General features: G+C 46.3%; 1 protein-coding gene across 1 annotated transcript in view; it reads right to left on the bottom strand.

Moving 5' to 3' along the window:
• Positions 1-2927, bottom strand: part of cyb561 (cytochrome b561) — a 31349-nt gene extending 28422 nt beyond the window's left edge. The window contains exon 1 of the mRNA XM_043694650.2: positions 2624-2927. The gene's annotated coding sequence lies outside the window, so the exon portion shown is untranslated. The remainder of the gene's footprint in view (positions 1-2623) is intronic.
• Between the last annotated feature and the right edge of the window lie 10347 nt (positions 2928-13274).

Below are 13274 nucleotides of genomic sequence, written 5' to 3'. Positions count from 1 at the left end.
TGACACTGGCACTAACTGTGAGCTCGAGGTGGAGCCTAGAGGGCTCCTCACTGACCTCGTTGGTGATCCAGCAAATATAAATGGATTAAATCCAAACATGGTACCATTGACTAAACAACATCTCACCGCGTCACCTGACCATGCACCATTATCCACATAACTTCAACATGTCCCCCCTCCCCATCAATACACAACTAATCCATCCCCAAACCTCATGGGCTTCCTGTGCCAATCACCTCCACCCCAGGCAACCAGACAAGCCCCGAACCTGACCTACTCAGCCCTCAAATTTGCTAACTTTTCACTGGATCCCTCTCATCTACCTGCCACTCTCTGTCACACCTGTCACCTACTTACTCACCCTCCTAGCATACTCACCCCCACCTACCATCACCCTCCCCTTCTCCTGAAGCCTCCACCACCTCACCCAGCTTCGTCCGTAGCTCACATCCAGCTACTTCTCTCCTGAAGCAACCACCCACCAATATAACCCTTCACCCTCTGTCCCTCTCCCCTCTATCCACCTGCCACCTTACACACATCTGTAAGGAGCTATCAAAAGAAGCTTTGGGGCCTTTAGACATGGAATACTATAGCTATCGCCATAATAATGGGTACACTTTCTGGAACAATGAACTCCAATTTGGTCTGTATGGTCTATAGTTTCTGTAGTGATTAACTCCAGTTTGGTCTGTATGGTTTTCCACACTGTTTACGTGAAGCAGAGATCCCTGTTTCTCTGGAATGATCCTACTTTCCCTCATGTATTCCTGGAGAGACACAGCTATAAACCTGTCCCCCTACCTCCCCTGTATTTCCCAGGTCTCTGTTTAATCGACCACACGGAGAAGGTTGGAAACAAGTTCACAAATGATTTTGCAGCATTAGATGGTGACAATATGGGGGGGGGGGGCAGATGGAGCTCACTAACACCCAGGGACAGGTTGTCAAATTATGCTATTGGTATGTACCTTATGTCCAAAACACTATTCTTAAAAGTGTATCATTAGTAAAATACCTATGAGGTGGAGGTGAAGAGACATGTTTTACACAGTGAGTTCTAATGACCAAAACTTTGGTAAGGGTTGTCGTGGTACTGAGCTGAAAATGTGTTGCTGGAAAACATTTTCTTTAGGCTCATTCCTAAAGAAGGGCTCATGCCCGAAACATCGATTCTCCTGCTCCTTGGATGCTGCCTGACCTGCTGCGCTTTTCCAGCAACACATTTTCAGCTCTGATCTCCAGCATCTGCAGTCCTCACTTTCTCCTTGTCGTGGTAGTGATCCTATCTCTGAGACAGAAGGCTGGGGTTTGAGTCCTGGTGGTGTGTCATAACACATCATATGAGGGTGATTAAAAATATAGAGAATACACAGTCTGAAAAAATAGTGGAAGCAGATTGAGCAGTAAGAGAATTGGTACTCATGGTAAAAACATAAGAACTAATGGGTGGAAAAGGCCATTCAGCCCCTCAGGCAACTGTCTGTGTGGTGTTTGCACATTCTCCCCGTGTCTGCATGGGTTTCCTCTGGGTGCTCCGGTTTCCTCCCACAGTGCAAAGATGTGCAGGTCAGGGTGGATTAGCCATGGGAAATGCAGGCTGACCGGGATAGGTTAGGGAGTGTGTCTGGGTAGGATGCTGTTTGGAGGGTGGTTGCGGACTTGATGAGCTGGATGGCCTGTTTCTACACTGTAGGGATTCTATGACCGATTCTGTGAGCTAATTGAATCAATGTTAGAAGAAAAGTAATTGCAGGACTACAGGAAAAGAGTGTACAAAGTTAAAAATCACACAACACCAGGTTATAGTCCAACAGGTTTAATTGGAAGCACACTAGCTTTCGGAGCGACATTCCTTCATCAGGTGATTGTCGCTCCGAAAGCTAGTGTGCTTCCAATTAAACCTGTTGGACTATAACCTGGTGTTGTGTGATTTTTAACTTTGTACACCCCAGTCCAACACCGGCATCTCCGAATCATGGAAAAGAGTGGGATGCAAGGCCTGGAATGATGGGCTGAGTAGTCTCCTTCCTTGCTGTAAGTTTCAAAGACATTTGGAAATGTTTTAAGTTTCCAGAAGTTATTATCCTTTGTGCTTGTCAGGCCAGGAGAGCTGTCTGAACTCAGTAATTGGACGAATGTTCACTAAGAGAGTAAACTCTACAGCACTCTGAGCTTATCAGGGATATCCAGACAGACCAATATCTCAGGACCTTGACCTAACCAAGTCGAGACTGCACTGACATGTAGCTCATTTCTCTGGAGCACCTGATGATCTTGTTTTGTGTAAACTGCAGAGGGTAGGCTGTGTGGAGGAGACCTTTGAACCTTCAGGTCAATATACACTCCTTAAATGTTTTACATTCAGGAACGAAAGTAAACAGAGCTAACAATAACAGAACAAAGTGCAGACACCAGAACCTGTTGTTTGCTGCACAATTCACAGTTTGAAGGTGACTGTTCTGTCCCTATGTATCGACAAACTCTACCTGATGCCCTTACAATAGATTTTAATCCTCTCAAAAGTCCCACAAAACACCCATGTTTCTCGGTGTCTGTGCTGAAGCTATAGGCTTTGACTGCAACACTTTGACAGCATGGAATTCAACTCTTAAGTGCTTACCTGGTGATTCAAAGCTCAGGTTTCACCTCCTGCTGTCCACCGGTCCCCTGTCACAGATTGGCAAACTTCAACGTCACAAAGAGGGATGGATGGTGAACACCTGCTGGCTCCTTGCTCCTATGAAGAACAAGCTGAGGGAATTATTTGTCCAGTAAATTCAGTAACTTGAGATCAAATCTCTGCCATGCTGTACTGGGAGTCAAAGAGGTTGCTCCTGTGCGTGTTCCCTTGTTGTGAGGCAGGAAGACACTGTGCTGTCAAACCTCTTTATGTAAGGCAGTGCTGTCTGACCTGTACTGAACAAGGAAGCATACCAGCTCACAAGATACTGCCTCAGGGCCTAGCCAGTTGCCATGGTGATGCAGTAGGCTGACTAATGCTGTTTCTGCATCTGCTGATTTCAATGAGGAGCTCTGAGTCATACCTTCTCAGAGCTGAATTTTTAATCTTTATTGAAACAAGTCGGTCTCTTTACCATTGTTTGTGTTTAACTAATGTAATAGCACACCACGCACATTAAGTTAAAAATCACACAACACCTGGTTATAGTCCAACAGGTTTATTTGGAAGCACTAGCTTTCAGAGCGCTACCCCTTCATCAGGTGATAGTGGACAACCAACTAATGAAGGAGCGTCGCTCCGAAAGCTAGTGCTTCCAATTAAACCTGTTGGACTATAACCGGGTGTTGTGTGATTTTTAACTTTGCCCATCCCAGTCCAACACCAGCATCTCCAAATCACACACATTAACACTGCCTTCAGATCCACACTGAAGGAAAACAGAGGGCTGAAAATCTCGGAAATACTCAGCAGGTCAGACAGCGTCCGTGAAGAGGGTTATAACATTTCTTGATATGATGTGGAGGTGTCAGTGTTGGACTGGGGTGGACAAAGTTAAAATTCACACTGCACCAGGTTATAGTCCAACAGGTTTATTTGGAAGCACTAGCTTTCGGAGCGACGCTCCTTCATCAGGTAGCTAGTGGGGCAGGATCATAAAACACAGAATGTATAGCAAAAGATCAAACTGATGTATAACACTTTGATCTTTAAATATAATTTCTGTGTCCTATGTTCCTGCTGGTAGAAAGTGAGGACTGAGATGCTGGAGAGCAGAGCTGAAAAATGTGTTGCTGGAAAAGCGCAGCAGGTCAGGCAACATCCCAGGAGCAGGAGAATCGACATTTCGGGCATAAGCCCTTCTTCCGTCCCAACTAGCCCCAACTAGCTACCTGATGAAGGAGCAGTGCTCCGAAAGCTAGTGCTTCCAATTAAACCTGTTGGACTATATAACCTGGTGTTGTGTGCTTTTTAACTTTGTCCATCCCAGTTCAACACTGGCATCTCCACATCTATATTAAGGAAAATATGAATAGAATCATTACAGTGTGGAAACAGGCCATTTGGCCCATCGAGGCTACAGAGGAGTATCCTACCCAGACCTACCCAGCCATCCTATAACATCTCCCATGACCAAGCACACCAAACTGTACACCTTCGGACTGTAGGAGGAAAACCCACGCAGACAGTCACCCGAGGCTGGAATCAAACCCAGGTCCCTGGCGCTGTGAGGCAGCAGTGCTCGCCACTGAGCCACCCTGCCACCCCCAAACAGAATGCATTCCCATGTGTTAAACAGGGCACTCACAGGAGAGCACATAGAAGTACCACCAACAAACACTTACTTCAGCAGAGAGCTCATTTCTGGGCTGGTAATGGTGGTTGAGACACCCACACCTCCCTCTACAAGGGAACCTTTATTTGGGGGTGAACTTTGCTGATTGGTGGTAAAACCAGCCAGATGTCCAGAATAATCTGGAGAGTTTGTAAAAGCTGCAGAGAGTTAGGAAAGGTTCAGGATTCCTATGGGTGACCATAAGGGTAGAAATGGCTAAAATAATACAATACAAAGTCAAGGGCCCAGTTAGTATCCACAAAGTTCAAAAAGAATAGAAATGAATCTGACCAAATTAAAAAAGAGGCCAGAATGCAAATCACAAAAGTATAAAGGGTCCGACACAGAGTCTGTAAATATTAAGGGGATTATTGGAAAACCTACAAAATTAAATAGAGTAACGAGACCACTAGTGATTTGAGAGGTGGCTGAGACAGGGCCTGAGGGAAATTAATTTGTTAAAACAGAAAAGGTAAAACTTGAAGATTTGTCTGAATTTGCTGAAACCGTTTTCTCCGTATTGAAAGAGGGAGGTCAGTTCTGAGCTCAGCAGGCAATGGGTTCTGGGTAATTTATTTATCAAAGTGACTATAAGATGGCTCCCTGCAGTGTGTGCCTCATATCTGAGGTCTCATGACTACAGCAGACCAGGAAGGACATATGTACATGATTGCAATTCAATCCAAACATCAGCCTGTGAAAAAAATAAAATGCATGCTTTGTTGTGGACATTTTAAGTTACATAACTTACCCAACAGACACGCAAGTGTTCTCATGCACTAGCAGTTCACTATTCTCATTACTCTTTTTTTTAAGATTACTTACAGTGGGGAAACAGGCCCTTCAGCCCAACAAGTCCACACCAACCCTCCCAGACCCATTCCCCTACACCTAAGACTACGGGCAATTTACCAATGCCAATTCACCTGACCTGCACAGACACGGGGAGAATGTGCAAACTCCACACAGACAGTTGCCTGAGGTGGGAATTGAACCCGGGTCCCTGGCACTGTGAGGCAGCAGTGCTATCAACTGTGCCACCGTGCCGCAATTCTCTGCCTGCGTGTTCCATATGTCATCTTTAAATTATTCTGGCTATTTAATGGTACACATGTTGTTGTTGGCTGTTCATCTACGTCATATTCCTTCACCAGACAATGTCATTCCCACGTCACAAACAAATGCAGAAATTGCTGGAAAAGCTCAGCAGGTCTGGCAGCATCTGTGGAGAGAAACAGAGTGAATGTTTCAGGTTGAGTGACCCTTTTTCAAAACTGCTCATTCCCTCCTTCCCATGTCATTTGTTGTTTATCGTGATTTCAAACAGTATGGGAGCTCTAGATTTGGATTTACAACAGAGATTGGTTTACAAGAGGAAGGAGAAAGACATTTCTGAGAGGGCATTCTGACCAGGGTGTCCTACAAAAGTGAGGAGCCATATATCCATTCTGATGGCTCCCCCATAACCCACAACCACTGAGGGTCTGAAATGTGACGGTCCGGAATCATAGACAGCCACTTGGACAGCTCCTGTCAAACAATACTCACAAAGTAGGGGTTTGGTTGGGGATGCTGACAGGGTAATGTGCCACGTGGGTGTGTGGGGGTAGAGTGCTGGGTGGGATAATATGCCAAGTGGGTGGTAGGGGGTAGAGTGCAAGGTGGCATGTAGGTCCGGTATGTGAGGTAGTCATAGGGAGTCACAGAGTCCTACCGCACGGAAACAGGCCCTTTGGCCCACACTGGTCCATGCTGACCAAAATGTCTGTCCACTCTAACCCCATTTCCCTGCACATGGCCCATATCCTTCTAATCCTTCCCTATCCATGTATTTATCCAAATGCCTTTTAAATGTTGTTAATTACCCACCTCAACCACTTCCACTGACACCTCAATCCATCTGCGTACCACCCCCTGGGTAAATAACATTGCTCCTCAGGTTCCCTTTTATATTTTCCCCTCGAACCTGAAACTGACCCCCTCTAGTCCTCGATTCCCCAACCCTGGGAAAAAGACTGAGTGCATTCACCCTATCCATGCCTCTCATGATCTTATACACCTCCATAAGGTTCCCTCCGAGGAGAAAGTGAGGACTGCAGATGCTGGAGATCAGAGCCGAAAATGTGCCACCGGAAAAACGCAGCAGGTCAGGCAGCATCCAAGGAGCAGGAGAATCGATGTTTCGGGCATAAACCCTTCTTCAGGAATCCTCATTCCTGAAGAAGGGCTCATGCCCGAAACGTCGATTCTCCTGCTCCTTGGATGCTGCCTGACCTGCTGCGTTTTTCCAGCAACACATTTTCACCTCTATAAGGTTCCCCCCTCAGTCTCCTATGCTCTAAAAAAAAGTCAAAGACTGTGTTGCTGGAAAAGCACAGAAGGTCAGGCAGCATCCGAGGAGCAGGAGAATCGATGTTTCAGATATAAGTCTGTTATCAGGAACGTGGAGTGGGGGGGGGGGGGGGGGGGGGGGAAGCAGTGTGTGTGTAGGGGGAAGGGGGCTGAGAGATAAATAAGAGGGTGGGGGTGGGGTTGGGGGTAAGATTAGTGGGAAGGTGATAGGTAGGTGGAGGTGGGGGTGATGGTGTTGTAGAGGAGGGTGGAGCAGATAGATGGGAAGGAAGATGGATAGGTAGGACAGTTCAAGAAGGCGGTGCTGATTGGAGGGTTGGGTCTGGGATGAGGTGAGGGGAGGGGAGATGAGGAAACTGGTGAAGTTAGTGTTGATCTCATGTGTTTGGAGTGTCATCGATAAACTTACTAACCACGCCTTGTACATTCACACCCAGACTATTGATACTGATAACAAACAGCAATGGCCCCAGCACCAACCCCTGAGGAACTCCACTAGTCTCAGGCCTCCAGTCCAACAAGTGTCTGTTTCAGGCAGTTTGAGGTAGCTGAGAGACATTGGGCAGATGGGATTAGGTTCTGTTGGAAGAATCAAGTCAGATCAGGGGGGAGGGGCATGGTGGGTCCTGGGGATGGGGAGCACAGAGGCAGGTCCAGTGTAGAGGAGGGGAGATGGGGGTCCTTGGAGGGTGAAGAGTGGGGGAAGGATGTAGTGCCAGGTTTGGAGCAGGGGCTGGGGTTATAGGTCCAGAGAAAGTGGAGGGGACATGTTAGTTGAGAGCAGACTATGTTGGGTAAGGATAGGGTCTGGAGTATGTAAAAAGCCTGGGGCAGGTGTGTGAGGTAAATATGGGGTCTGTTGAAAAGTTACTTCGAAATTAGACAATGTATTTAATCATCTAAATGGGTTTCGAGTAGGGGAGATGAGGCTTAGTGGCATTGTCACGATTAATCCAGACTGAGGTAATATTTTGGGGAACCAGGTTCAAATTTGAATTCAACGTATTAGAAAGAAATCTGGCATTGAGCCCATGAGCATCTACACTGCAGAATAATGACCGGCTGGCGAGCGGAAAATCTAGGCCGTAATATTTTTCTCTATACACAACGTTCTTCTCTGAGGGACCTCAATACATTTTGAATGATCTCAATTCACAGCAGAAAAACTGTCACATCCATGGCAACGTGCTGTCACCTGCCTTTGTACGATTTGTCAGTGTGAACTCCTCAAACATGATTTCTGTTCAGAGTCTACTGACTTCACCAATCCTGAAAGTTAATCCAAGACAACTCTGGGGAAACTCCTTCAAACTGTTTGTGACGCTCTTCAGAACTGTTCTGATGTTAGGCTTAATCAAAGCTCACTCGGCTAAATGTTACAAAAACTCCACTAGTTGACACAGGCCATCCAATCAGTTGTGGTGTCCTTTCTGTTCCTTGTGTTAAGTAATTTTGCATTCACTAGCTCACCGCTGAGTAATCCAAGGCGGAGTTCAGGATGTGCATCAAATTAAAGTGGCTGAGCAGAGGCTGATAGCCAAGTTCAGTATCCCTGAGAATGGCCTCAACTGGACCTTGGGTTCATGGATGTAGGTTTGCTCACAGAGCTGGAAGGTTTATTTTCAGATGTTTTGTCATCATGTTAGGTAACAGCATCAGTGAGCCTCTGGTTTAGCGCTGCTGTTCTGTCCTGTTTTCTATTTATGTGTTTAGGTTTCCTTGGGTTGGTGATGTCACTTCCTGTTCTTTTTCTCAGGGGGTGGTAGATGGAGTCTAACCCGATGTGTTTGTTGATAGAGTTCCGTATGGAATGCCATACTTCTAGGAATTCTCGTGCATGTCTTTGTTTGGCTTGTCCTAGGATTGATGTGTTGTCCCAGTCAAAGTGGTGTCCTTCCTTATCTATATGTGAGGATACTAGTGAGAGAGGGTCATGTCTTTTTGTGGCTAGTTGGTGTTCATGTATCCTGGTGGCTTGTTTTCTGCCTGTTTGTCCAATGTAGTGTTTGTTACAGTCCTTGCACGGTATTTTGTGAATGACATTAGTTTTGCTTGTTGTCTGTATAGGGTCTTTCAAGTTCATTAGCTGCTGTTTTAATGTGTTAGTGGGTTTGTGCGCTCCCATGATGCCAAGGGGTCTGTGTCGTCTGGCAGTCATTTCCGAGATCTCTTTGATGTAGGGCAGAGTGGCTAGGGTTTTGTCTGCTTGTTGGGATTTATTGCTGAGAAATCGGCGGACTGTGTTCATTGGGTACCCATTCTTTTTGAATACCCTGTATAGGTGATTTTCCTCTGCTCTGTGTAGTTCCTCTGAGCTGCAGTGTGTGTTGGCTTATTGAAATAACGTTCTAATGCAGCTTCATTTGTGGGTGTTGGGGTGATAGCTTCTGTAGTTCAATATTTGGTCCGTATGTGTTGTTTTCCTGTATGTGCTGGTTTGAAGTTCCCCATTGGCTGTTTGTTCTACTGCGACATCAAGGAATGGCAGTTTGTTGTTGTTTTCCTCCTCTTTAGTGAATTTTATGTCAGTAAGGGTATTATTGATGGAGGTTTCTTCTAGTTTGTTTTGTTTAGTGAGGACAAAGGTGTCATCCACGTAACAGGATCAAAGTTTGGGTTGGATGGTTGGCAGAGCTGTTTGTTCGAGTCTCTGTATTACTGCCTCTGCTAAGAACCCTGATATCGGAGATCCCATGGGTGTTCCATTGGTTTGTCTGTAGGTTTTGTTGTTGAAGGTGAAATGGGTGGTAAGGCATAGGTCCACTAGCTTGACGATGCTATCCTTGTTGATGAAGTTGATGGTGTTTAGTGGATGTGTCTCTGGGTCTTCTAATAGTGTAGTCAGTGTTTCCTTGGCCAGGTTGATGTTGATGGATGTGAACAGGGCTGTTACATCAAGGGAGACCATTATTTCATTCTCTTCTATCTTGATTGATTAGGACCCCCTCTGAGAAAAAGAACAGGAAATGACATCACCAACCCGGAGCAGAAATGAAGGATGTTCCTGGGGAGCTGCTGGGTGACCCATCTTCCCTCCCCGTCCCCACCAACGTCATTTGCCCTTAACCCAACTCCAAACCCGGATTAAAAACCACTTAGGCGGCATCTTTTACTCACCTTGGAAGATCTCTATGTGATTCTTGAGTAATGAAGTGGAGTGACCGTTACCTTATAGAAAATAGTCAATATACATGAAACAAGCTCCCACATGACAGCAGTGGGATCATCTCCAGATAATCTGCTTGATCAATTTTGATTTGAGGTTCAGAACATAAGGAATAACACCGTTGCTCGAAGGGCTCTTGTGTTACAGTGACAATGTCCCAACCTCTGTGCAAGGATTAGGAGAAAGTGAGAACTGCAGATCCTGAAGAAGGGCTCATGCCCGAAACATTAATTCTCCTGTTCCTTTGATGCTGCCTGACCTGCTGCACTTTTCCAGCAACACATTTTTAAGCTCTGTGCAAGGATGTCCAAGTCCAACACACCACAGATGTGTCCCGGGTCTGAACCCAGGTTCCCAAAACAGGGAGTATAGAGATTACATGACAGTGTGGAAACAGGCCCTTCGGCCCAACAAGTCCACACCGACCCGCCGAAGCGTAACCCACCCATACCTCTACATTTACCCCTTACCTAACACTACGGGCAATTTCCCATGGCCAATTCACCTGACCTGCACATCTTTTGTGACTGTGGGAGGAAACTGGAGCACCCGGAGGGAACCCACACAGACACAGGGAGAACATGCAAACTCCACACAGTCAGTCGCCTGAGGCGGGAATTGAACCTGGGTCTCTGGCGCTGTGAGGCAGCAGTGCTAACCACTGTGCCACCGTGCCACCCACAAAGATCAGGGATGCATTTCAGTTGTAATTTTCCAAAAACAATCCTTGGATTCTGGAGAAGTATCAGAGGATTGGAAAACTGTCAATGCGATACCCCTATTCCAATGTGACCCACGCCCCCCACCCCCCCCACCATTCCAAGAGAGAGCGAAGTTAAAAAGCAGGTAACCATAGACAATTAGCTTAACTTGGAAAAGTATTGGAATCAATCATTAAGGAAGTATAACATCGGGAATAATCACACAGAGTCAGTACGGCTTCATGAAAGGGAAATTATGTCTGACTAATTTATGAGGGATTTTCCTGGAAGCCTCAACCAGTGTGGAGAGAGGGTAACCAGTAGGTGTGTTAGATTTGGACATCCACAAGGTATTCAACCAAGTACCACACAAAAGGTTAAGTCATAAGATAAAGTGTTGGAAACCGTAAATTGGCTGGGATGGAGAGTTGGTTAATGGGCAGGAAACAGCGAGTGGAGGAAACCCCTGAGACCTTCCGCAGGTATGAGTGTTGGGATTGTAACTGTTTACAATATATCTTAATGACTTGGAGGAAAGACATGAGGGTGCTGTAGCCACATTTGCAAATAACACTAAAATAGGTGGAGCAGCTGGTTGCAAGAGGAATACAAGCAATTTGTATGAAACAGTGGCTCAGTGGCTATCACAGTGTGCTACCTCACAGCGCCAGGGAGCCAGGTTCGATCCCACCCTCGGGTGACTGTCTGTGTGGAGTTTGCACATTCTCCCCGTGTCTGCGTGGGTTTCCTCCCACAGACCAAAAATGTACAGGTTAGGTGGATTGGCCATGGGAAATGCAGGATTACAGGTTTAGCGTATGGGACTGAGTCTAGATGGGATGCTGTTCAGAGGGTTGGTGTGGATGTGATGGGCCAAATGGCCTCTTTCCACACAATAGGATCCTGTGAGGAAATATTGATAGGTTAAGTAAGCCATGGGAAATGCGGGATTACAGGGATATGGATGAGGGATGAGTCTGGGTGTGGGTGAGTTGATGTGGACTTGTTGGGCCAAATGGCCTGTTTCCACTCTGTCGGGATTCTACAAAAAATTCTTTAAAAAGTAACTACACAACAAGTTGGAAAATGGAGTATAGTTTGGAAAATGGAGTATAGTTTGGAAAAATGTGAAGTTGTCAATTTTGGAAGGGAGAACAAAAACAGAATATTATTTAATGGAGAAAAACTGCAGAAAGCTGCAACACAAAGACACCCGGGAGGGAACGTGTACATGAAACACAGAAAACCAGCACACAGGGACAGCAGGGAATCAGGAAGGGTCATAGAATGGTGGCCCTTATTTTCAGGTGGTTGGGGTTTCAGAGTAAGGAAATCTTACTGCAACTGTACAAGATGTTGGGGAGATCACATCTGGACTAATGGGAGCAGTTTTGGTCCCTTTATTTTAGGAAAGATAATAATTCACTGGGGGCAGGTCAGAGATGATTCTTTTTTTATTTTTTATTGACACTTGATTATTCAAGATGGTGGCGGTGAGGCAGCATCCTTTCGGCTTCTGAGTCCACTTCCAAATGATTTTCGAGTCATCGAATCACAGAGTCCTACTGCACGGAGACAGGCCCTTCAGCCCACATTGGTCCATGCCGACCAAAACATCTGTCCACTCTAACCCCATTTCCCTGCACTTGGCCCATATCCTTCTAATCCTTTCCTAGCCATGTATTTGTTCAAGTGCCTCTTAAATGTTGTTAATGTTCCTGCCTCAACCACTTCACGGCAACTCATTCCATATGCGTACCACCCTCTGTGTAAAAACTTTGCCCCTCAGATTCCCTTTTATTCTTTCCCCTCTCACCTTAAACTGATCCCCTCTAGACCTTGATTCCCCAATCCTGGGAAAAAAGACTGAGTGCATTCACCCGATCCATGCCTCTCATGATCTTATACACCTCTATAAGGTTTCCCCTCAGTCTCCTACGCTCTACAGAAAACAGTCCCAACTTGTCCAACCTCTCCCTATAACTCAGATCATTGAGTCCTGGCAACATCCTTGTAAATTTCTTCTGCACTGTTTCCAGTTTAATAAAATCCTTCCAATAACAAGGTGACCAAAACTGAACACAATATTCCAAGTGCCGCATCACCAATCACCTGTAAAACTGCAACATAAGTTTCCAACTTCTATACTCAATGCCCTGACCGATGAAGGCCAGTGGGCCAAAAGCTTTCTTCACTGCCCTGTCTACCTGGGACTCCACTTTCAGAGAACCATGTACCTGAACTCCAAGGTCCCTCTGTTCCACTGCACTCCTTATGGCCCTACCATTCACCATGAAACCCCTTCCTTGATTTCACTTTCCACAGTGCAAAACCTCACACTTATCTTTTCTTTTTTCTTTAGTCTTTTCCCATATCTTTTCACCTCAGTGACAGTGGCATCATTCTGCCCTGTGTGACATTGTGAACAGGGATGGCAGAGTGGGCCAGAGGACCAGTGAGACTGGGCCAATGTTGAAGGAGGAGGTGTCTGACAGCAGCGACTGTAGCAATGCTAGGGTGAGGTGGACATGGCTCCAGCCCAGCCCGAGGTCTCCCTACAGCGGTGTACAGGTCCCAGGCTTCATCCCCTCGACCAGCCCTGCAGGCTGAGCCAAGGCTCTGGGTCTTAAGCTAGGCCCGAGCATCAGCTAGCAGAGATGGGGATGGACCTGAGTTAGGTACCAGTGCAGGACCCTGCAGCACCAGCTGGCAGCTGCAATGGCATGGTTGGCCAAGCATCAACTCATGACGATGGCC

This window comes from Chiloscyllium plagiosum, unplaced genomic scaffold (genome assembly GCF_037043375.1).
Source record: "Chiloscyllium plagiosum isolate Xiang-an unplaced genomic scaffold, Cpla_swu_hap1 HiC_scaffold_32, whole genome shotgun sequence".
Lineage (NCBI taxonomy): Eukaryota > Metazoa > Chordata > Chondrichthyes > Orectolobiformes > Hemiscylliidae > Chiloscyllium > Chiloscyllium plagiosum.
Note: the sequence above shows the minus strand (reverse complement) of the source record. Positions and strands in the feature narration are given on the sequence as shown.